Source organism: Camelus bactrianus, chromosome 11 (genome assembly GCF_048773025.1).
Source record: "Camelus bactrianus isolate YW-2024 breed Bactrian camel chromosome 11, ASM4877302v1, whole genome shotgun sequence".
Taxonomy (NCBI): domain Eukaryota; kingdom Metazoa; phylum Chordata; class Mammalia; order Artiodactyla; family Camelidae; genus Camelus; species Camelus bactrianus.
This window is the reverse complement of record NC_133549.1, coordinates 50,813,264-50,839,346: the sequence shown is the minus strand read 5'-3', so window position 1 is coordinate 50,839,346 and position 26,083 is coordinate 50,813,264. Positions and strand designations below refer to the sequence as shown.

Genomic DNA, 26,083 nt, shown 5'->3' with positions numbered 1-26,083 from the left:
GGTCTTTGATGAAAATGGCTGTGTTCAGGCCACATCGAAGACCTTGCTGTTGGTGACCTCATTTTCTCATGGAGCATAGACTAAATGTGTAGTAAAGAATAAGCCTGTCAGGCCACCTGAGATGAAGTCCTGGCCCTAACAAGTTGTGAGCCATGGAGCAGGTTGCTTAACTTCTCTAGACCTCAAGTTTTCTTGTCTGTGTTGACCTCACAGATCATGACACGTATAAAGATTTAATGAGATAATACTTATGTGGGCGTGAAGATTAAATGAGATAATGCCTGTCACAGTGCCCTGGCACAGGCTAACTATGAACTAAGAGGAACCTGCTGTTGTATTTTTCCTTCTAGAAAAGATCACGTGGGATCACTGAGAGTACATCTTACCAGCATTTCCATTCATTATTGAGAGGTCTAGGTGCCCACAGCTAGGTGACAGGCAGGCTGGTTATGGTTCAGAGTCCTGCCACCTCCCTTGGCACTGCAAATTTCTAAAATGGTTTTGCTATGCTCAAACTGAGTCCAAAAAATGGTGCCGGGAAATGACCTTATGTCTGGTAACTCTTCATCTTGATGCGTGATAACACTTCAGGGGCAGCGTTGGACGTAAGCATCATTGCGAAAGCAACTGCAGGGGACGGGCTGAAGGCATGGGAGTCTGGGCAGCCTTGAGGACAACTGCAGCGCAGGGCAGACCCCATACCCAGGACAGGCTACCTGGGTGTTCTGCCCACACCCTTCTTGGACATTTTAAGCAGTGGGTACAGGTTTTGTAAGATAAAGGGCCACCTGGGAAGAGTTTGTCTTTCTGAATTTATCTTAAAAAGATACAGGACTCTCAGATATGGTCACAGAATCTGCGTCAGAGCTCCCTGAGTAGCTTTGTTATGGAGCAGTCAGGAAACAGTTTGTGTCAGGGTATGGTGGAAGGTTCTAGGTTAAGAGTACTACTGTAGACTTAAAGAACCACTTTCTTCTTTTACCAGCTCTGTGGTGTTGAATGAGTTACTTGTTATCTCTCATGTTCTGTTTCCTTGGTTATGAAATGGGAATAACAATTGTACCTATCTCATAAGGCTGTCTTGAGAATTATACAAAATAGGTGAAAAAGCTCTCAACACAGATTCTGGAACACGGTAAACACTCAAGAAATATTAGCTTTTTTTTTATTATTACAGTTGAGTCAAGGAGGTGGACGAATACTCCTTGACATACTCAAATGTTTCATGACTTGAATTCAAAAGTAATTTTTTCATTAAAAGTATCATAAAGAAGGGAGTGAGATCAGTTTGGTCAACCTTGGGGATGTAGTTTTTCTATTCTGCTGGCCTGTATTCACTCACATGGCGTGGTGTTGCCGGACGTGGACAGCAGGAGAGGTGGGGTGGGTTGATGAGAAGTAGGGAGGAGCACAAGGACCCACCGTGGGAGATGCGGGCGAGGCTGTAAATGGTGGGGACTCCCCAGCACCACCAGAGGTTAACAGCGGGGCGAGCTCCTTCAGTTGTGTCCTATTCTTTGTTTAACTTTTTCTAATCCTGGTCTAGTTAAGATTTTTAAAAGAGACTCTTGAGTTGTTGCTCACAAATAAGGTTTTTAAGCAGCACCCCAGCCCACCATGTGCAATGCTGTGCTGGCAGGAAAAGTCTTTGCCAAGACCCAGTCTATCAGCAGTTGATCAAATAAAATACCAGTGATGAGACTTCGGGGGATGCACACATCACATTTGCTGAGGGCTGGATGAAAAATTATTCTTCAAGGATGTTCTGCCTAGATTCTGCCAGAGATGGAGTCTCCTAAAAGACCTCATTTTCTATCCATCCTTGCATTTCTAATCCATTAGTTTTTCAAATGAAATCAAAAGGAATGTGACACTGGAATCTTCCAGGGCCTTCTTTTCAGGCTACGTCATGAATACTGCTGAGTTCACGAGTGGTTCCCACTGCTCACGAAAAATGTGCAATCAGCAGTGTCTGGCTGTAGACAGCTCTTAGGATGTCTTCCCAGATCACGATGGACCCCCACTGCCAGAGGGAGAGATGGATTCCCAGCACCCATATAATGGAAATTGTGTGATCCCCACCCCTTCCTGGAATGATTTCTGGTTTGGTGCTTGAATGATAATAGTAACATCCCAATAATAACCATAACTATTTTGAGGGTCTTCTATGCGTCGGCTCCATCACTAGATACTTAACTTATTGCCTTTCATCCTCAAAACTAGTTAAGTATCAGTATCTCTAGGTCACAGATGAGGATAGCAGCTTGGAGAGGTTCATTCATTTGCTACTAAAATGATTGGAATTGAGATTTAAACCTAGGGCTGTTTGCTTTTAACTGCTAAACAGTGGCTTAAGTGGACGTGACCATAGCATCAACTCGTTTTCAAGGACTGGAGTTACATGGTTCATGTTAACTGCTTAATAGAATTATTCAAACTTGGGAGAGTTCACTGAATGTTAATTCTAACTAACAACGTGCTACAAATTTACACAGTGCCCATTACAGTCGCTAATTCCCTGACTTCAGTTTGATTTGTAAACAAGTATTTATCGAGTGCTTACTATATGCGCACACTATACTGGGGGTCATGGATACTGAGAAGAATAAAATCACTGTTGCTGCTCTTGGGAAAAGTATGGTGTGGTAGGGTAGACAAATATGTAAGCAAGTACCTTCAACTTTATGTGCTGAGAATGCAGAGCTCATTAGGAGCCTGGCAATGGGGAGCATGGATGAACCTGACTGTGCAAGGAAGGAAGAGCAAGAGTTAGTTACATGCAGAGAGATGGGAAAGGATGTCTATGCAGAGAGAACATGTAAAAAGACACAAAGGTGGGAAATGACAATGTGAGTGGTTCTGGGATCCTAGCATATATATTTTAAGCTAGGAAACGGGGCTAGAGACAAATATGAAGGTATATACTTTATTCTGTAGGCCATGGGGGAGCCACTTAATGGGGAAATCGCAGGGTGAAGGGTGGGTTTAAGAGAAGCAGAGAGTCGTCAGGATTAGAGCAGGGAGATTAGGTGGGAGGCTATTAAGAGACCCAGACTAAACAGTCAAAGTGGGATGGAAAGAAGGGAGGAATTAGAGGAATACCCAGGACATCAGACTGCAGGATCTGTAACTGAAAGGTGACGAGGAGTGGGAAGGAAGGAGTCTTGGAGATTACCCTTTGCTGCGGTAAATCCTGAGTAAACACGCTTCTTCCCCTGGGAGTTCTTGTTCTAGAGGGTAATTCTTTCAGAAGGATTAATTAGACAACTGTATCGGCTTCTAATGCCCAGCAGAGAAACTAAGTAGTCAACCTAAAAAAGTCAGCAGAGATACTGTAGCGCTTAGCACCGCTGCGTCTCAGGTCTCTCAGGCCGTATAAGCAGTGCTTGCTCCATTGGCTTGACCTAAGGATTAAATGAGCCAAAGCTTTAATAACTGTATCTGCCATCAGGCAAGCACTCGAAACATGGGAGCTGCAGTTACTGTGGTTGTTGTGAGTGCTGTTCATTTTAGAGCACAGCCTCATCAACCTCACTACCTGGTTCAAATCTAAGCTCTGTGCGAAATGGACAAACAATTGCTTAACCCCATTAAGTCTCAGCTTCTATTATGGGGACAATAATAGACAATAATAAAAATATGCCTGTCGCATAGGCTTGTGTGCAGATTGAATAATGGACTATATACTAGATACATAGCATAGATGCTGGCATCTAGAGAGAAGTCAGGAAATGCAAGCTACTGCTGTATTTCTTGGTGTGTGCCAGGCCTTTTTGTGCGTGTGATATAATTTCATTTCCCTGCATCCAGTACAATAGGTAGGTGATATTAACCCCATCTTATAGATGAGGAGATTGATGCATGGGGCTGTTAAATATTTTATCCAAGTTCAGATTGTAGCTGAACTGGTAGAAGCTATTCCATTAGGACACCTTGATACTTTTAGAATCTTTAGCATGTTCCTTTAGGCCCATCGGAAAAGGAGTTTTCAGTTGCACCCAGTTCACATCTATGTTGATTTCTACCAGAAGGGAACTAGAATCATCATCAAAAGTTAGAGCTGGAAGTAACTTTACTGAGTATCTGGAAAAGTCAGTTGCAATCTTGTGTTAGTCCCCTTGTCTGCTGTTAAAAACAAAACAACAATAACAAAAAATCCAATATACAAAACCCATGCCAAAATCCAATGTGACAAATGGGTAATTGTGGATCTCTGCTTGCCTGGAGGAGAGTTGGGGGTGGCTCAAGCCTGTACCCCCACCTTTTCTAAAGGGCTTCACAAAGTTCCAAGGAACACACTTTGAAAACCACTGATCAGAAAACTCCTTCTTTGACTGATGAGGAAACCAAGGGTGAAGGGATAAAGTGACTTTCCAGTGTCACACACCAAGAACTCACTGAATCCAGAGTTAGCAGTTCCTCCTGTGGTTGTCCTGGCTGCTAGTCACTGGTGTTTCCCCCGTCTTTTCCACAGCTACTGGCCCCCACCCCAGGATGGTCTGCAGAGCCATGACACTTTCCCCACAACGTCTTGGTTGGTGAAAGCCTGTATTGATGTTCAGAGTACTGATAGCTAATTGCTCTTTTTATAATTTTCTGTGCTTTCCAAATTTTCCATAATAAATATGGAGTACCTTGATAATCAGCAAGAGACCATTTCAAAATGTTACGTTGGTTGAAAGGGAAAAGGCAATTTGTATGCCAGCCATGGAGTGATCCCAAGTGGATAGACTTTTCTTGTCTTTTGATTTCTCTGGGCCACTTGTTGCCATAGCTTTAGATTGGGTCTGGGGGTTGTTGCAAAGAGGTTGGTGCTAGTCTGCGAAGGTGAGCTTGCTTTCTATATGTTTATTTTTAATGCTGCCCCAAATAGGGCCAAGTATTGGAGACCTTCCTTCATCTGTCTCCAATCTATCGCTCTAATATTACCTCCCATAATTCTAGCCCCAAATGGCTAGTTGCCCAGTAACCAGACCAAGCCAATTGCTGCCTCTCTGTTTTTGTCCACATAGTTCCCTCTGTCTATGAAAGCTTTTTCCTTTCTCTCTACTTATCAAAGTACTGATATTGCAGAGAGGGTATAGCTCAAGTGGTAGAGCACACGCTTAGCATGCGCAAGGTTCTCGGTTCAATCCTTAGTACCTCCTCTAAAAATAAATAAATGAATAAGCCTAGTTACCTCTCCTCTCAAAAAAAAAAAAAAAAGAAAGAAAAAAGAAAAGAGACAAAGTAATGATATTGCCTTTCAAAAGCCTATACAAATCACATCGACTTCACTCTTTCACTGATTCACTCATCCAACAACAAATATTTATTAAACACCTCGATATGCCAGGAACTGACTCTTCTAGGCCCCGGAGCTAAAATGGTGAACAAACTAGACATGACCTCTGCAATTACCAAAGTAAATCGTCAGTGACAGAGACATACTGAACAACTCAACCTATGACTTAGCACATCCATGCATCCATCCATCTGATTTCTAAAGGTGGGAAGTGCTATGAAAGAGAATACCAAGATGGTCCTATTTTAGAATGAGTGGTCAGAAGACCTCCTTGGAGAGCTACCTTTAAGCTGATACTGTGGAAGGTTTGGGACTGGTGAGGGAAGAACATTTTAGAAGAGACCCTCAGTTAGAAGAGCTAGAATAACTTAAGGAAGCTTAGTGAGGCCGGAGCAGAGCGAGTGACTCAGCACCATCCAACACACTATCTTACATATTTTATTTATTATGTGTTTCCCTCCGCTAGAGCATAGACTTCATGAAAGAAGGTGTTTTTGTCTGATTTATTTACTTTATCTCTTGTGCCTAAAACAGTGCTTTAAATGTCATAGGCACTCAATAAATATGTTTGAATGAATCAAGTGCGATGTAAGGAAATTAGAGAGGCAGGTAAGGGTGAAGTCATATGGGGCCAGTGAGGTATGATGGGTACTTGGACTGTACTCTACTTGCAGTAGTGAGTAGCAGGTACTGTAACACAAGAATTACATGATCTGATAGATGCTTTTTAAGGCTTACTCTGACTTTTGCATGGGAAAAGAAGTAGAGATCAGCAGCTGGAGAGTCAAGGTAACTTGAAAGGGTATTATAATAATTTGGTAGGAGGGATCGTGGTGCTGGCACAGTGTAGACAGAGAGAAAGGGGTGAATTTATGATATATTTTGGAGGCTGAAATAATAACTTGCTGATGGATGTTGTGGCAGACACTTCAGATTGATTTCCCAGTCCATTCTCCCCTTCTTCCTTACCAATATAATGTCATATATTGTAAATTATATAACATTTATAATGTAAATGTTGTTTGGGGTGACAACGTGCCTAACAAATAAAATGCATCTATAGCTCCCGGCTTCTCTTGCAACTAAGGGTGGCCATAGGACCTAGTTCTAGCCAACAAGATGTCAGAAGAAATCTCTGGGCAGGGAGTCTGGGAAAGCTCTTTAAAAGGAAATGAATTCAACTGCCAAATGACTTTTCCCCTTTGCTCTCCCTTTTCTTCCTTCCTGGACGGCAGAGTCTGGTGTGGAACAGCCATCTTGGAGGACAAGGGGCAGCGAGACGAGGACTGGGGAAACAGAAAGGTAGGAACCCGCTTGCTGATGACATTCAGAGCTGCCATCCCACCCGGACTGCCTATAGTCGCACTTCTTTCATGAAAAATATAGTCAAACTCTTATTTGGTTAAATCACTGCAAGTTAAATTTTATTTATGTATTACTAAATTTTTATAAATTACTGAATTTCTCATTGATGCAGATTGGATGTAGGGGAAGCAAGCAAGAAGAATCAAAGATGATTTTAATTTTGTTTTTTGTTTCCCTGAACAACTATTTAAAGGGAAAACTGGGTGAAGAATAGAATTTAAGTGGTGGTGGTGTATACTGGAATGTGTGTGTGTTTGTGTATGTGTGTGAGAGAGAGAGAGAGAGAGAGACAGAGAGAGATGGAATCTAAGACTTCAGGTTTGGATATGTTAAGCTGAAGATACCTGTAAAACATTGACGTGGTGATATTAACCAAAGAGTTGATTATTCAACCCAGTTGTTCAGAGTCTGGGATAGAGATAGCAATCTGGCAATTAAATCTGGCAGTTGTCAGCACAGAGATAGTAGTTAAAGTCATGTAAGTGGCCGAGATTTCCCAGAGCGGGAGCATATAAAGATGGAAGAGAAAAAGGCCCATGGCTCAATTCAGAGCCCATCGACATTTAGAAAACAGGAAAGGGAAGACTTGCTGTAAGAGAGACTAAGTAGGAATAGCCAGTGGGAGGAGTCAGGAGGGCAAAGCAGTGCCAACAAGGCGGGCTTCCTGGGCCACCCTCATTTCTGCGTGGCACTTTGGTGTCATGTGCCACCCATTTGGCCCTTTATATATCTTCTGTTGGGATGCGGTTTCTCTTTGTGTGTGTCAGCTGCTTTCCCTCTGTGATGCATGAGGCTTGTGGTCCAGGGACTGGAGTCATGCCTGACTCTGGAATTCCCTATACCAGTCCTGGCACTTGACCTTGAGGAGATGCTCCAAAATGCCTGGCAGTGATGACCTGTGCCCACTGGGGTCACAGAGAGAAAAAGAGGGTGTTTAGAAAAAGAATCTAGTTTGGAAAAATTGGAAAGTTTGCTCAATCTCACGCTGAAAGGCTCATTGAGCAGTAGAATGAGATTCATTATCTGAACAGGGGAAGCTTTTTAAAGAATAATTTCAGAGCACAGGTTGTTTGCAGGTCAAAGACCTTGGGAAAGCCAGATAGATTGAAGCAAAGATGGTGCCGAGTCCAAGAATTTCATTGAGGCAGGGTTCGGATGGAGAGGATAGCTTTGCCTGGAAACACTAAAGGCTTATATCAGAAGCTGAGCAGAAAGGACAGAGTGTTTCCAGAGCTGGATGAGCTCATGGTGGCTGCTGAGGTGAAATAAAGAGGAAGGAACTATGAAATTGTGGGTACATGCTGACCCACAGCCATGGCATTGGTTTATTCTTGGGATTTCCTACAGTGGTCTTTGGCATGAAGTGTTGACGTCTTGCTATAGAGGCCTAGGGTGTGGGCTAGAAGGCCAAACTCCTGGTCATCCATCCATTCATCCATTCATTCATTCATTCATATTTGCTATGCAATTACTATATGCCAAGTCCTGGGGACAGTTGTACAAAAAACAAAAACATACCTAATTTCATGAAACTCATATTCTAGTGGGGGTGGTTTGTGTGTCTGTGAGAACACTAACTAGAAAAAATTAACAAGATAATTTCATCTAGTGATAAGAGCTATGAAGAAAATCAGACACATTGATACCTGGAACTAGAGCTGCCCTTGGACGGGCAGTGTGTCACCAGTGAGCTTGTTGACATGCAGAATCTCAGGAGGCATTCCAGACCTACTGAATTAGAATCTGCATTTCAACCAGACCCCTCCACCCCCTGCTCCTTCCAGTATTTCTGTACATGTTAATGTTTGAGAGGCACTGTGCTAGAGAATGTTTGGAACGGAAGATCCTTGAGGTTGGTGGGTTTTGGAAGCCTTCTCTGTGGAGGTGACATCTGAGCTGAGACCTAGGTGAAGAGAAGCCATCCATGTAAAGACCTGGGGGCAGAGCATTCCAGGCAGTGGGAATGAAAATTTCAAGGAGCTGGATAGTAATCAGCTTCTTATGGTCAAACCCCCCAAAATCTGTTTCCTAATCAGGGACTCTTGTCTCCTCCCCTCACCTGGCTAATCCTTATCCAGCTGTCAGACCTCAGTCTAAACCTTAGTTCCTCTTGGAGGTGACCCTGACCTCCAAACACCCTCTCCATCCCCACCCCATCCTAATCCTGCATGAGAGTGGTCTGGTTATTTATCTCCCCAACATGTCTGCCATCTTGGTACCAAATAGGTACTGTATGATTTTGTTTAACAACGATTTGAATAAAAGTGAGAAACCCAGGGTGATGGAAGAAGCAGGCTTTAAAAGCAGTCAGATCACTGTTTTGTTGAGGGACAAGGTCAGTAACTCTTGAAATCTCCTGGCCTTTGCTTGGAGATCTGCACCCTAACCGACTCTGCATGCCACCAGTCCTCATTCATTTCCTTCCTCTTGACTCTCATCACTCTGCAATCTGTGCTCAGATCCTCCTTAAATATTCCTTTTTGGTCAGGAATTGTGGGTCCAGCGGAGGACACCAGCTATCAGAAAGGACATGCAGTTAAATAAACTACAAGGCAACATGCTCGATGTCAGTTACACAGCTGAGAACAAGCGACTGGCTGGACCTCAGAAAGGCGCTTGGCACTAAATTCAGGAGGGATTTAGGAAGTTCCATTTGAGCTGGCTCTTAAGAGAGGAGGAAGACTTTTTTTTCAAGTTTAAAGGGGTAGTGGTGAGGTAATGGTCATTGGATGGTGGCGGTGGTGGAGGGTAGTGGTGGTAGTGGTGGTGGTGCTGGTGGTGCGGTCGGTTTTGAATGGAAGTGCTGGTGAGTGATGGTAGTAGTGGTGAAAATGGCAGTGGTCATGGTAATCATAGCAAGAGTGAAGTATATTCTAGACAGAGGCCACAGTGTGGCCGTGAGTATGAAGTCATGGAAGACCTCACTTAAGTCCCCAAACCTGGAGAAATTCACTCAGTAGGGAGGCTGCAGATAAGATAGATAGGCAGATGGGAGCCAGAGATAAGGGGCTTATGGGCCAGGACGGACCTATTTTCATTAAACGTTTAAGTAGATGGTGGATTTGGTTAGCTTTGGTTTGTGGGAAAAGAACTGGCAGCACTGGAGAGGGGTGAGATCACCTATCATAACTGCCTCTCATTTTTACAATTGTCTAAACCGAAAGGAAAGGGTCACAGGAGTGTCTGGAAATCCACGTGCACAAATCCACTTCTCCGATGTGGTATATTTATACAATGGAATACTACTCAGCCATAAAAACTGACAACATAACGCCATTTGCAGCAACGTGGATGCTCCTGGAGAATGTCATTCTAAGTGAAGTAAGCCAGAAGGAGAAAGAAAAATACCATATGAGATCGCTCATATGTGGAATATAAAAAACAAAAACAAAAACAAACAAAAAAGCATAAATACAAAACAGAAATAGACTCATAGATATAGAATACAAACTTGTGGTTGCCAGGGGGGCGGAGGGTGGGAAGGGATAGACGGGATTTCAAAATTGTAGAATAGATAAACAAGACTATACTGTATAGCACAGGGAGATATACACAAGATCTTATGGTAGCTCACAGAGAAAAAAATGTGACAATGATTATATATATGTTCATGTATAACTGAAAAATTGTGCTCTACACTGGAATTTGACACAACATTGTAAAATGATTATAAATCAATAAAAAATGTTAAAAAAAAAAACAAAAAACCCCCCAAATCCACTTCTCCTTCAATCCAGCATCCTAGAGAAGGAAAGAATGTCCCCTTTCAGGGAGGATATTGAAATCACTCAAGAAAGATGCTCTGTTATCTCAATCATGGAATTGTCTTCATCTACTCACTCACTCATTCATTCATTACTCATTCAAAATATTTTTATTGGATGCTTGCAAAGTTCAATACCTAGGATATATGATGGCCCAAAGAACGATAAGCTACCTCCTCAGCCCTCAAGGAGCTTACAATTTAGCTGATACACAAGAGGTAGGAACACACAGAAGTGAGAGTCAGGGGTCCTGGGTGCTGTCTGTCCTCGGCTTTGCAGGGGAAGACTTGTTCATTCAACACTTTCTTCCTGTTCTTACTGTGATCCTAGCACTCTGTTAGAGAACACAAGGCTAAAGAAAACAGTTCTTGTTCTAAGGAGCAAGAACTTTACAATCCAGGGAGGAAACTTCTCCAGACCTCTTCCCTCTTCATCTATATTATTTATGTGTCTGTCTGTGTATGGGTCAGTGTGGAAGTGTTGACCCGATGATTTTTAAGGTCCTTTACAAATTTAATATTTTATGACAAAGAGGTCCAAGATTTATAGAGAGAGCTTGGATTATAAGTAAAGCCAAAGTTTATGCTAACTTTGCTGGACGCTCTAAAAATTAATTACGGAAACTCCCTGCTCCCCTCTTGCATACACAGAGTGAATAATCTAGGATCCTTGTAAAAGGCTTATGGGGGATTTGTGAGGGGTTGTCAGTCAGTGATCAAACGTGAGTGCAGGGCATGGGACCATCCAGGGGATTTCAGGACCCCGAGGGGGCGTGGCTGGGGACATTGTCATATAATGAAAGACCCACTTGTTCTCTGTTCAGGCTGGGGAATGTGGTTTGAGTGGCTGTGGGAACTTAAACTTTCCGCCTTTCTGTTAACTGCAATCTCAGCCCCCAAGTGTGTCACAGTGACTTCTCTGACACAGCACATGGAGCTTGGCTCTCTCCTGATGTCTGTTTTTGTTGCTCACAGAAGAAGAAATGGCCTAAACAATCCTCATGGGCCAAGAGTTGGAAAAAAATATTTGTTTTGGTTTTGCTGAGCACTTTCCCTATTAAAACGTGAACATTTGAGGGAAAGGGAGATCCCCATTGTGTACGTTTGATTCATTTATGCTCAACAAATCAATTGTTTTTAAGGAGCAACTTTATGTCCAAGAAGGCTATAGAAAGCTTTACTGCGCCTTTCCTTTCAAACAGGAAGTCACATTTTGCCAAAAGTAAACAAATGTGAACCCGGGAAGGTTTGTTTAGTTTCTGACGCTGACTTCAGGACCTGAGAATGGAGACTGTGCTTGGCAAAAATGCCTTCTCCGGGATCTATCTGGGCCAAAATGTTCTCTGCTCAGGACCTGGCCTTCGCGCTGTGGTAAACATCCTCCTCCCACCAGCCCCCAGAAATTCACTGCCAAAGTCCCTCGGCAGCTTTGCTTACTTATCAGGCACAGTCTAACTCTGATGGCAACTTGGAAACATATTTTCAGTGGGACATGGCTTTCTGAAGAGAGGCCACTTGGTGGAAGCAGCCTGAGGTTTGGAAATCTCAGCAGTATGAGTGCACTTGACATTCTTGATGTTTAGAAGTGGACTAGCCCCTCTGGGTGAAGAAGGTTCTAGGAAAGGACCGCTGCCACTCCGCTGCCACGGGGGCCACTGAGCGCGTGGTGGGACTGAGCGCATGTCATCCTCACACATGCCCTAGGGGAAAGGCACTGTTGTTACCCGCAAGTCACGGATGAGGGAAGTAAGGCTTTGAAAAGGTAAAGAAAAAGACAACCAGTCAAGTAAGGGAACCCTCTGGTCTCTCTGCCTTCTGATTTGGAGATTTTAAATGGTTTATGGTCAATACCTGAACTCTAGGAAGTTACAAAATATTTAGGATGGGTCAACATGATTCAGGTAAAGAGTAATGTAAGACAGTTTACCATGACAGGCCAGATAACTGAGCGAGCAGCATTCCAAGTTTTTTAATGAATAAGTTTAGCACTGAACCTATCTTGTTCCAGGAGGGATTTAAGGCAGCTGATAAAAACCCAGGCAATGTCTGAACAGGTAGAGACGGTGAGGTCTAAAGGAGTCCGTGCTGATTCTCAGAGGCGGGTTCACCCTGGAAGAATGAGTAGGAGTTAGATAAGTAAGGAACGTTTCGAATTTGGGGAAATCGGAGTTGACTCTTTCTTTAGGGGGCTTGAATTAGAAGCTACTTTATGAAAACATTCTTAGTGTATACCTGGTGACTGTCCTTGGACCTTGATACTGTGCTCTCTGAACTCTTAGATGCTTGAGAGATATTTTATCCACTGAAACATACAAAAAACATTTGGCCTGTGAAGTAATCCATCACTGAGAGGCAGTGGAAAGCTAGGAGATACTGGACCAGAAATTCACCCTCCCCCCACCTCCCCATTCCATCATGAACCAGTTCTCCCACACAGTCTTGGTGCAGCTCTGAAAACATTGCTGAAGTGCATTTCTCTACTGTACTGTATAGACATGATCATTAATCCTCACAACTGATCTCCTACAGTGAGTCAGAGTAGGCCCATTTCACAGGTGGGAAAACTGAGACTGATTAAGGTCTTTGCCCAAGGTCTTACGACTTCCTGATGGTGGAATCAACTAACTGATGGAAGAAGCAGTTCTGATGCTAAAGTTCATTCCTTCCACAATACCACGTAGTCTCCTTAGAACAGAATGAAGTCTCCCCAGACCGTTTTTAGCTAGTATTCTGGATTTGCTTAAAACCTTTAAGAGATGTTAACAGCTCTAAGTCCTGTGGTTGTGCGGGACACCTGAGCACCTCTACTTTTTCTTTCATTCAGTCTAACAGGGACACAGACCTCTGGCTTTCCTCGTAGAACCTTCCTTTTGAAGTATCTCTGCTTTCTTCATTCAGAAGGACAGATCAGCATCTCTCCTGCAAGACCTGGCTCTGTGCCCATCTCACTTTTGCAATGAGTTTAGCAACATCTGCTTTGCCCATTAAAGTGATTTTTCTCTTCCTGGCCCTGAGCCTGTGTGCTTGCTGCAATTGATTACCAGCAATTTCCTTCCCAAACCAGAGGGTTCAGTGAACTTGAAATTGAATTGTTGCTCACTGGTCTCCTTTGGACCAATGCACACGGCTTACGTGCAAAATGATCAAGCCACTTAGTTCCCGAATCTATAGGCTGATGATTCTGGTTAAACACAGGGGAGGACTTGAGGAGTGAATTTCTCATTTTCACATGCAGCGGCCTAGGGCTGTGGTCATCTCTGGGTTTCTCAATTTCAGACCTAAGGGGGAGGGGGTGAAGTCACCTTGCTTACAGCAAGGCTGTCGCAGTGTTCACACCCTCCTTTCTTTTAGTCCAGCTGTTGCCCCGATGACCTCGGATGTAGCTGCCTGAAAGGCTCACCTAACAGAGCTGAGACAGATGATCTCTAGCTCTAGACGCAGAAGTAAAGACCTCAGGACAAGGTGCATCACTGTACCTGAAGGCAACTGTGGCTTCATCTCCATGGTTCAGGTGGCTTTTCTTAATAAAGCAAAGCCGCCGAAAGTAGAGCCTGTGTGTCTGGCTTACTGTTCCATCACTGCTCGGATTGGTAGATTGCTGGTCACCCTTTAAGAGGCTGTCTGCTCCCCTGGCCTCACCACTTGCCATATGCTTTGGTTACCTGACATCATGTTTTATTGCATTTATTTGCTTACATAGAGACCTCTGACAGGGCTGGGGCCCCACTCCTCACTCGCCCCTTTATTCCCAATACCTAGAACAGGCAGTAACACATAGTGGGCCCTCAGTCAAAGGATGAAAGATTGAAGGATGCTGCTGGCCTGGTGAGAAGATTTTAAATTGGTACTTGGCTTGGAGCTGTTCCTGAAATGTCTCTCCTCCCCCACAGCTGTGGCAGCTTTACAGAAGGACAGTGAGGACTGGTTGGTTATTTAGTGAAGTGGAACTCAGGAGTCTTCTCCACCTCACAGTCCTTAAAAAAACATCAGAAGAAGAACTCTTTACCCATTACTGACCGAATTGCTACTGTTAATTAGAGCGGTTAGTTTAAAGCTAGGTGTCTAAAATAAGGAAAAGTTAACATAAATGTCTAAATCCAGTAATAATGACAGTTACTTGAAATCATTTGAGTCATTGCAATGTCTGTTTCTTTGAGAAGACTTTCCCCATTTCCACCACGGTTGCTGACAGAAGGCCCACCTGTATCAATCAGTAAGCACTTCTTAAATGATTATTGCGAACAAGGCTGCTCATATCCTGTTCTGGTGAATCCCTTTCACAAACGTCTTTGGCACCAAGCTAGGCTCTTTGCTTTGATTTCTGGAAGAGATCTTTTTTGCATTAGTGCCATAATGAGAAGTATTAGAAAGAGCAGAGTTTTCCAAAAAGTATGGCTCGACTTGAAACTGTGAGACCCATTCCTTGTCACCAAGGAGATTCTCAGCTGAACCTCCAAAGCTTTGAGAGAATCCTAGGGTTCTCAGCTTCTAGAAAGGCCTTTGGTCTTAATTTGACCCCTGCACGTTGGCAGATGGCACTGTAGCCCTCCTGAGGATATGGGCTAGTGAACTTCAAGGGAAACTTAGCTGATGTGCACATGAAGATGGGTAGTTAGGGAAAGGACTTTTAGCATTTTTGTATCTTTTTTAAAAATTTTTTATGTTTTAAGCTTTGGGAATCTAACAGAGGAATGGCTGGGAAAATGTCCCTTGCTCTTTGCAATCCATTTATCAGATGCAATGAAACCTGGTACCCCTCCCCCCTCCAGTCCCGCAGCAGAGAGGGAGGACCTCAGCCCCCCATGTGGGCTGTGCTTAGTCATGCTGTTTCAGTTCTGCTGCCAGTCACCCTCGTAGCTGGGATGTAAAACACATCCTTCCCCTTTCCGGAGTTTCTGGCCCAATTTGAACAGGACTTTTCTAACAGAAATGGATCACCCAACTCATCAAGCCCAGGCTTAGTCCAGAGTTGCAGACTGAACAAGGACAGGGATGTGCTACAGTTTATCCAGAGCTAACTGAACCTCTTCTACCATCGAGTCCCCGCATTGCCACCCACATGGCAGTTCACTGCAGTGAATGCTTATCGCGTTCCAGGCGCCACGTCAGCACTTCACATAACTCGATTTCATGTTATCCTCACACAGCTTCACAAAGTGGGGTTTATAATCCCACTTTCCAAACGAGGAAATGGAGGCTCTGAGAGTCAAATTTTTTCAGGTAACAAGTTTTTGTTTAGAGTATTAGGCACTGTGCTAAGTGCTGGGGAGATAGCAAATGAAATAAAAAGTCTTTCCTTTAGGAAGTTTACGTTTAGCTAATAAATGCAACGTAGTCAAGATTAGAGCCTTCATAGGCTTGATTTTAAAGCTTGCCTTAAACCCTGCAGACCGTTCCTCGTAGTCTAAGGCACCCTTTGGGGACTGTTTTGGAAACAGCCTAGTCAGCATGGCTGTTGGGAAGGTAGGTTGTGAACTGAGTTTATCCTTCTGACGTTATACCACCGTGAAGTGTAAGCTCACTTGGACAAGGACCACATCTGTCTTCCTCTGGGTACACAGTTATCCTGGAGTAAATCCGTGTTGGATGCATGAGTACATTCTGGCTTTTAGTCTTCTAGAGCCTGAGAAGCTCTCCTCAAGGCTCACGGCGAAGGCGCATTAAAAGCCGTGTGCTGTGACAGGCTGCAGAGGAAGTCTTTGAGCCCTTTACGTGTAGTGGGTTTGATTCTTCTTCTCTCAGTTTTCACACGCCCCCGCACTTCCTGCTTTTTCCTGGGCCTGGAAGCGGAAGTCCTGAAACACTGAGACAAACTGTTCTTATGGTTTTGAGAGACTGGTCGAAACCAGGAAGGATGGGAAATCGGAAGGCAGGCCTGTTCTGGGTTCTCTCTGTCTGGGAGACAAGAGCTGGGGGTTGGGACCCCCGACCCTGGTTCCACTCCTCCTGGTTGGCCTCAGCGAGTTCAGTCAAGGACTTGTCTTAGCTGCAGCTTCACTGTTCAGTGATAGGTCGATTACCATTGTTGTGACTTCATTTTTTGTCTGTAATGAAAGGTGTGTCATGCATGGAGACAATGCTGATGTTTATTTCCTGCTTGTAGATTTGTATACGCACTGATTTATTTATTCAACAAATATTTTTGACATACCTATTCTATGTCTTCCATGAAGAGCCCTCCTAGAGCTTGCATTCCAATAGAGAAAACAAAGTAAACAAAATAAATGAAATACGTATGATGGTAGAAGATGAAATTGCTGTGGAGGAAAGTAAAGTAGAGGATGAGGTGAGGAGTGTTTGGTTGGCGGTCCTGCAATGTTCAGTTGGTATATTAGGGGAGGTCTCAGAAAGAAGGTAACATTTGAAGGAAGATCTGAAGGAGTTGAGGGAGAAAGCCATCTGGATATGGGAGAAGAGGATTCTAGGCAGAGAAGACAGCAGGTGCAAATGTCCCGAGGCTGGAAGCAGTCTGGGGTGCACGCCAGAGAGCAAGGTATCCATCATGGCTGAAGCAAAGTCAGCAAGGGGAAGAGTAGAAAGAGATACAGTCAGAGAGGAAATGGGGTCAGATTGTGTCATGAAGGCCTTGAGAACAGAGGAAGTCTTTAGGTTGTTGTATGATTAAAAAGAGGAGCCTCTGGAAGGGACATGGTTTGATAAAGTAATGTTGAATTAGCTATTTTTTTGTAGAAGCCCTGACACTTCCTACTGACTGGCCTGTGCATGAGAAGCAAGGGACAATGAATGTGAGAGTTGACTGAGCCTCTGACCCTCCATGACAAGGTGTCACCACCAGTTTAGTTGAGGCCAAGGAGACTCAGAGGGTTTGAGTGACTTCCTCAGGCCATCAGCCGTCCTCTTAGTGAAGGAGGCGGGCCAGGCAGGCAACATCATTTTTGTGTGCCTTCTGGCTGTGTCCTTCTGGAGGCTCTGGGGGAAACTTGTTTCCTTGCCTTTCCCAGTATCGAGAGGCTACCAGCCTTCCTCCATCTCCAAAGCCGGCAAAATCCTGTCTCCACACCCCTTCCTCTGTCGTCAGCCTCTCTCTCTGACCCCAGCTGGGGAAAGGAAGTGGTTCTCTACTTTTAAGGATTTATGTGATTAGGTTGGGCCCACCTGGCTGATCCAGGATACTCTTTGCTTCTCAGTGTCTGTAGCTTTAATCACATCCCAAAGTTTGTTTAATTTATAAATGCTACATATTTATATATATAAAAGTTGTAGGCCAAAGCAAGCACTTGTTAAGTGATGTAATACAAATAGAAATGCCTTTGGGGACCACATTAGCCTCAAGAGAGGGAGGTGTTCAGGAGAAAAGACCAGGGCAAGTGAAAAGAACAGAAAAACAAGAAGATGATCCTTATTTTGGAAGAGAAAATAGGTGGCTTGCTATCTGTATATTCACACATGCAAATCTAAGCACAGCAAAAATTCAAGATGAAATATACCAAATGGCAGTGGTTCATTATGCATGGTGTATAATAGATGCATTATACTATATAACAGGTTTTATACATTATATGCACATATATGCACATGTACACATATATGATATGTAAGGTAGTATGATATCATATTAATATACTAATATAATTATTATACTAAAATGAATGTATTAATATTTATCAGAGGAATAGGAAGGGTCCAGTTATCTAGTTTTCCTTAGATCTTCCCTAGCCGGGTCTCCACCCTTAATCAATTCTCAGGTCTTAAGACAGTCTCTGAAAAATCATCACTGTGGTCCTACAGACTCACATGCTTATTATGCTTCTCCGAGTCAGTCACAGTTATCAGGGTGGGGTGACAGTAACCTCTACTTCCAGCCCATTTTCAGGCTTAGTTTTCTCCAGTGCAGGCCCAATCATGTTTTAAACCCTCCATTAACCTTGACCCTATTACCACTGCGTGAAGTACAATATCCTTAGTCTGTTCTTTAAGGCTTGTGATACGGTAATCCCGCCTCATGGTCTCTCTGTCTTGTGTTCTGCATTGCAGTTAAATGGAAGGGCTTTCTATCCTGATACCACTTTCCAGTCTTTGTACCGTTATTCAAGTGTTTCTCCTTCTCTGGAATGTCTCTCCTGCCCCCCACCCTGGTCTTTTTTGGGTCATTGAAATTCTACCCATCTTTCCAGGCTTATCTTAAATCTCCATGAAGTCTTTCTTGACCTCGCCCAGCAGGCGTGACTTATCCATCCTTTGAGCACCTCCTACGGGGACTTTGTACCTCCTCTTTGGGGCTTATCCCATTTTACAGTTATTTGTGTGCTTGTCTTTTCTTTCCTACTAAATTATACTATTTTTAGACCAGGTCTCTTTGTTAAGTTCCCCATGGCATCAGCACACCCTTAGTGCCTTCTGCATGATGGACGAGCTGTCTACCAGGGCATGTGCAGCCAGAGCAGTGCTATTTACAAGGCAGTTGCTTCATTCATCGTGGTTTGGGTGCAGGAGGGAGCACATGCCCATGGAGGGGTCATTACAACCTCTTCTATCTCTATGGGCCACATGCGTTTTTGTCATTTTATTTTATTGGACTATAATTGATTTACAGTGTTGTGTTAGTTTTGGGTGTACAGCAAAGTGATTCAGTTGCATATACATGTATGTATACATATATATATAAATGTATGTATATATACATGCATTTTAGATTCTTTTCCATTATAGGTTATTGCAAGAAATTGAATATAGTTTCCTGCGCTATACAATAAGCCTTTGTTGTTTATTTTATATATAGCAGTGTGTATCTGTTAATCCCAAACTCCTAATTTATCCCTCCCCCCAACCCTTTCCCCTTTGATAACCATAGTTTGTTTTCTATACGTGCCTTTTTATTTTCACACACATTATCTCAGTGATTTGAAAATGTTGGCTCTTTGAGTCGTCTTTTCACAATCTTTTCTGTTTCTTTGTACCACATCCACTCTGATTTGCTTAATTTTTTTAAAAAAAATTGATTCACTTTTTTTGCCTAGCCTTGTCTCAAGCCATAAAGTCCATGCAAAAACTGGGGCTAATGTGATACTCACATGTTAAATAATGACAAAACAATTAAAGCCACACTTCTTCACTACATAATATTACAGGAACTGCATTTTGGAAACTCCTACCTGAGATCCTAGTAGGTGTGAAAGGACTTGAACATGGTCACCGTCCTAGGCCACTGTGCCTCGAAGCCCGGGACCTAGGAACAGAGCTCACAGAGTCCCTGAGCCTCTCCGTCGGGACAGGGGGCCGAGCCACCACTGACTGGCGGGTGGCCTACAATTTTTTGTAGAATTAATATAACAGGAATGGTGAGCACGTGCACACACACGGACTTGTGCCCCCAGAGCTGAATGTAAAGTTAGCGGCTGGCAGTTTTCCGGTTCACTCTTGCTCTCCTCCTCACGGTTCCCTCTTTATTCAATGGGCTGGTGTTCATTTTCCATCACCCGCACCTTTAGCTTCCCCCGCGAACCTGTGCAGGCTGCCGCTGCAGCTGACCTGCTGGGGCCGGCCAGCCCCGGGCCGTTGCTCCCTCTGCCACCCGCTTTGGGGCAGCTGCCCGGCTGCTCTGCCCACTCATATCTGCCACACGGCTGGGACGCACATCCCAATACACAGGACACAAGAAACGCTTCGTAATTCTCCCCAGGCCTTGGCCACTTGCTCCGGCCAGTCACAAGAGCATCTGTCTCTGAGAAATCTTTGAAGTGTCTTCACAGAAGAAAACAATTGCTCTGAAATGATAGCCCAGGCAAGAAGTGGGGCTGTGGCAGTGGCCCTCCAGGGTGACAGCAGCTCCTCTTCTCCTTCTTTCTCTCAGCCCCTGCCTCTCCCTCGGGGAAAGAGAACACTGAAATTCTTTAATAACTTTTCAGCGTCACTTCACGTTAGATCTGGACTGCGCCAAAAGCAGATACTTGTGAACTGGGGGTAGATTATAACAGAAAATCTTCTGTGGAGAGCTCTGTCTCTGCCCTTCCTTGAAGAGGTGTTTTCTTCAGGAACTGACAGATTGTGGGCGAGGTTGCCTGGCCTGGGAGGTGACAGCGATGTATGACACTGTTTGCTTTCCCACCTCAAACGCCAGTGGAGACAGGAAATGGGGAGGGGGGTCCCAGGGGGAGGCCTGGTCTCTATAGGAGCAGCAGCTCTGGCTTTCGAGGTCAGAAAGAGTAGAGTTCAAATCCCAGTCCTGCTGATGGATGTTAGCTTGTAGAACCTTGAGCGATGCGCTTAACTTTTCTGTGCTTCCATGTTCTCACTCATAAGAAGGGGACCTAATCCCTCTTTCTCAACATTGCTGCCGACACGGATGTGCTGGAGGACAAAAGGTCTTACCGCAGTGTAGGGCACCCCTTCTCCTTTCTGCTAAGTATCTCTGCATCACCTGCAGCCAAGTTATTCTGGTATCACCCTCTCCTCCGTTCATGTTTATGATGGCTTCTAACGCTACAAACTAGAGACGAAACAGGCATATATGAAGTGACCTAAAAATCTTTATAAAGACGTAATTCCAAGTGTGCCGCTTATTAGAGCTTCAAGTCTGTTGTGTTGCTGAGAAGGAAATTTCAAGCACTGGCAGGGATGCTGAACTTCAAGGTCGTCTACATGCCTTTCCGTTCAGAGATCCTGTAGTTTGTTGGCTTTGATCTCACATCGTAGACAGTGTATTCATGTAATTTATTGTCCAAACTTGGAGACTTTAGAGACTGAAGAGGCTGCTATTAAAAATTACAGTTGGACAGCAGGTGTAAATTAGAACTGTTTCAGGCAAGTGGGGTGTATTTTTACTCTAATTAGGTTGTACACTTTTGGCCCCAAGCTCTGTGTGGGAAAAGCCTTCATACTTCCCTGGCTGCCATGCATTTTGAATCACATCAGTTCTTTCCCTCTTCAGCCCTTTCCCTCTTCAGCCGGCGGCTCCTGCTATGTAGGTAAGGACCTTTTGGGAGGTTAAGGATGCCTGACACGGTGCACAGGTATATAGCACGTCAGATACACCTAAGGGAACAAATGAAAGTCAGATGGGGAGCCAGTCCAGGATCCAGATAATCCTTCAGCTCCCTTACCACCCGCCCCCACACACCCACCCTGGCAGGCAGGCCTGCAGTCTCCAGAACGACCAGCTGTGGAGGGAAGTAACAGGCTGGGGGAAGGCCAACCAGATGTGACTCCCAGAAAGCCCAGGCCAAATCTGACATCTGTTCGTGGTCTCAGTGGCTGGCTTTGATGGTCCAGACTCCTGACAATGAAAATTAAAGGCAGGACTTTCATCACTGCGGTCCTCAGGTACCAAGTGAGCTTCTTAAATGTCTCTGGGAGCCAGGATGCTGCAGCCGCTAGCTTCAGCTTACAAAGAGCGCTGCCCTAGTGAGGGACAGGGGCCTAGGAGGCAGGCGCAGAAGCAAGGACCGAGAGCTTGGAAGGGCCCTGAGAGGCTGGGAGGCAAAGAGGAAGGAGATCTAGGCTTCTAGTGAGTCGATCTGGGTTTTCCTCTCTGCTACAGCGGAACCTCAGTGTCCCCACCTGGAAGTTGAGGACAACCTACCTATTGTGTCTACTGTCTAGGGTCACTGGGAGATGAAATGAGATAATGGACATGGAAGTAGCTCAGAAAGTGCAAATCCCTATACCAATGCCAAGTGGCATCCTGATCAGAGAGCCTCAGCTCAGACCCCTGAATTTACAGATGAAAATCTGGAGTCTAGAGCGTCACCTGTCTGGCTCAGTGTGGATGAGTCCCTTTACAGAGAGGGACGTCAATGGCATGTGTGTGATGCGGGTGGGTAACATTTAAGAAAAATAGAAAACCAGGGCCGAATCAAGGAGGCAAAAACATTTCCAAGCAATTTAATTTATATTTGTGGTAGATGAGATGAGAAAAGTGATTTCGTGATGAGTTTTTTCAGGCAGCAGGATCCTTCATATCTTTTTTCCTCGTCATCACGGACCCTGACTGGAGCTGATTTCATCTGAAGCTTTTCATCCTGAGGCTTTGAGGCTAGAGCTGATTATGCTAGTAATCCGGCTCTGCCATTCTCTTATGAACAATGCTCTGCTGTCCTGACCGCCTTGCTCTGACACTATCATAGGTGATGGAGGCCTGGCCAGGTGGGAAAAGAATAGCAGGGCCAGAGAGGATCTGTCTTAAGTAGGAGAAGGTTGAGGCAGCTTAGCAGAGCGATTAAGACCATAAACTCTGGAGCCAGACCAGCAGGGGAAGAATCCCAGTTTTGTGGCTCACAAGCTGTGCCGTCTTGGGCAAGTCACCTAACCTTTCTGTGCTTCAGTTTTCTCATCTGTAGATTGAGATTATGAACAGCATCCACATCACAGGGTTGATGTGAGGCTTAAGCAAGTTAATACATTTAAAATGCTTAGAAAGATATCTGGTGCACATTCTTGCTTATTAGATAAAAATAAAATAAATAAGAATGTAAAAGAAGGACCTGAGTGAGAGGCCATGAGGAGCCATAGGAAGGGAGTGGCCTTGGTGGTCATCAGACAGACTTGCATTTGAGTCCTAATTCCACAACCTTTTTTCTATCAACATTTATGGTTTTCTAATAATAAGGGGCATATGTGTTTATATTAGAAAATTTAGAAAATACAGAAAGTCAGCAGGAAATAAGTAAAAAAACCAACCCTAATTTTACCACATGGAGATGGTCACCCTGCAAGTATTCTTGGCAGTGATACTGGCATTGGAGTTTGCTTCTGATGCTGGTGACTTGTTGGCTTTTATTCTTCCTCCTCAGTTTGCATACCCTTCAGGGAGTGGCCCAGGAACCACATAAGGGCAAGGAACTATAAATGCATAGTAATACATTTTTTTCTAAAGAAAATTAATTTTTACAAACCCTTGTGTCGAGGGCTGACTTTCAATAGATTGCAGGGAGGGAGCGGCTCTGCTATGTACGAAACCCTGACATAAAATATTTTTTGATGATGACGAGACCCTTGATATGCAGCGCAGAGCTCTTCATCTACGTGTGTTTGCAGTTCTCTGTTCCTGACTTTTAGGGGCCCAGTTTTCTAGTGATATAGCATGCCAAGCATTTAGATTGAATCTCATAAATTTCTTCTTCCAACTTCCCTGCTGTAATTGGCCGCCCACATTGTTGTTGCCAGTTGCCAAGCGTGGCCAGTGAGTGACAGGTAGATTATTTGTGCCTGATGTGGGTCACACTTTTGCTTGGTCTAAGCTGTTTTGTCCAGTGCTCCACGGGAAGGCCGTAGGTGGGCCGCGGGGTGGAAGTAATAGGAGAAGTCTACCGGGTGATGACTTGGCAGCTCAAAGAAAGTTGTAAATTAGGCTGTCAGAAGGGAACTTTCTGGCAAACTCAGTGAACAAACATAAGGTGTGAGGTGGCCAGAACTTGTAATAAGCTAACTTTCTCTCTCACTGGTGGTTTCCTCTTGTTGGTCTTTCGGTGAAGTGGTTAGACGTGTTAACTAGCACCCAAACAGAATCTGAACTGCTTTGGGGTTGGGGATACGGTGGTGGCCAATGGTGGCAAAGAGGAGGCATACAGATGTGCAGATCCACAGTCAGAGAGCATTCCGTGGCCTTTGGAGATTGGTTAATGGCGTGAGCAAATCTAGTCCTGGGCGCTATCTATGAGCAATGGGACCCAAACTAAGTTTCCTTGTCATTTTAATGACTTCAGTTGGACAGTCCCCAATACTCTACTCTCTCTGCTCTCAAAGTCATGGGAGGAGAGGACCTATAATGTAAAATTATGACATTAATATTATAGAAACTTAAAGGAGATTTTTCTCTCTCCTCTCCAGTGTAGTGGTTCAAAAAAGCCTTGGTCGGTGTGCTCAATCCAGTTGGATAAATGAGCTTCTTCACTGGCACACCGTCTTATTTAGTTAATGTGACAGCAGTTCACACTGATGACAGAGTTAGAAATGGGTCTGTCTTTCCCATCAAGACCTGTGTCCACATGGCCAGTACTTACTTTAATTAAGGGGACCAAACGTTCTGGTTTGCCCAGGGCAGTCTTGGTTTATGACACCTCTTGTCTTGATCATTAAATTTTCATAGAACCTACTTCATTCTCAAAAATGTCCCAGTTAGGACACTAAATTATATGGGGCCGCCCAATGAATGAAATTGGGGAGGAGCCTTCTAACAGACAGGCCTGCTTCCCTTTTTATACTGTTGCTTTGTTCAGAAAAATTTCCAATGCCCCTGTCTAAAAGACTTTTATCCCTGGGGGTCCCTTGGACTCTTTTCATTCTCCATTAATATTCCTTCCCAAACTTCTTTTAGGCAGCAGAATCTGCTTTTTCAGATGCAAAGTTAGACAGAGGCTCCAATGTTTCAAACAGTTAGCTTTAGAGTGGAGCTTTTCCTGGTTGAAGTAAGGGTAGCTAGCCCAGATGCCCACACATTTGACCTCTCTCTTTCCATCTGGTGTGGGCCTCTGTTGAATCTCAGGGCTTTGTGGAGCACAGATTAAAATTCACCACCAGAACATATGCTACCATCAGTTTAAAGTATTGTCTTTATCCAGTCATCTGTTGATGGACATTTAGGCTGTTTCCATGTCTTGGCTATTGTAAACAGTGCTGCTATGAACATTGGGGTGCAGGTGTCTTTTTGAAGTAGGGTTCCTTCTGGATATGTGCCCAGGAGCGGGATTCCTGGGTCACATGGTAAGTCTATTCCTAGTCTTTTGAGGAATCTCCATACTGTTTTCCACAGTGGCTGCACCAACCTGCATTCCCACCAGCAGTGTAGGAGGGTTCCCTTTTCTCTGCAGCCTCTCCAGCATTTGTCATTTGTGGACTTTTGAATGATGGCCATTCTGGCTGGTGTGAGGTGATACCTCATTGTAGTTTTGATTTGAAGATGTGGTGTATTTATACAATGGAATACTAGTCAGCCATAAAAAACAACAACATAACGCCATTTGAAGCAACATGGATGTCCCTGTAGAATGTCATTCTAAGTGAAGTAAGCCAGAAAGAGAAAGAAAAATACCATATGAGATCGCTCATATGTGGAATCTAAAAAAAAAAAAAAAGAACATAAATATAAAACAGAAACAGACAACAGACTCATAGACATAGAATACAAACTTGTGGTTGCCAAGGGGGAGAAGGGTGGGAAGGGACAGACTGGGAGTTCAAAATTTGTAGATACTGACAGGCGTATGTAGAATAGATAAACAAGATTATACTGTATAGCACAGGGAAATATATACAAGATCTTGTGGTAACTCACAGCAAAAAAGAATGTGACAATGAATGTATGTATGTTCATGTATAACTGAAAAATTGTGCTCTACTCTGGAAATTGACACAACATTGTAAACTGACTATAACTCATTTAAAAAAAAAAGTTAAAAAAATAAAGTGTTGTCACTTTATAGGATGAATACTCTTGTTCCTAGTAAAGTTAGGTTAGCAACACAGTATTTATTTAAGCTTGGCACAAGTTAGTAATAATCAAGCTCTTGAATATATTATCCCAGGGTTCAGCCTGCATTCTAAGCTAGGCTAACAGCAGCCCTGTCTGCTACCCGTTAGATGCCAGTAACCCCTTCTCTCCAATCCAGCTGTGACAACCAAAGTGTTGTCAGATATTGTCAAATGTCCCTGGTAGAGCACAATCATCTGTGGTGAAAACCACTGCCATTGAGAGATGAGAAAAGTAAGAGGAAGAG

General features: G+C 44.0%; 1 long non-coding RNA gene across 1 annotated transcript in view; it reads left to right on the top strand.

Moving 5' to 3' along the window:
* Positions 1 to 26,083, top strand: part of LOC123613136 (uncharacterized) — a 157,911-nt gene that overhangs the window by 8,178 nt on the left and 123,650 nt on the right. Inside the window, exon 3 of the long non-coding RNA XR_012510223.1 lies at positions 6,520 to 6,586. This is a non-coding gene — a long non-coding RNA (uncharacterized LOC123613136). The remainder of the gene's footprint in view (positions 1 to 6,519; positions 6,587 to 26,083) is intronic.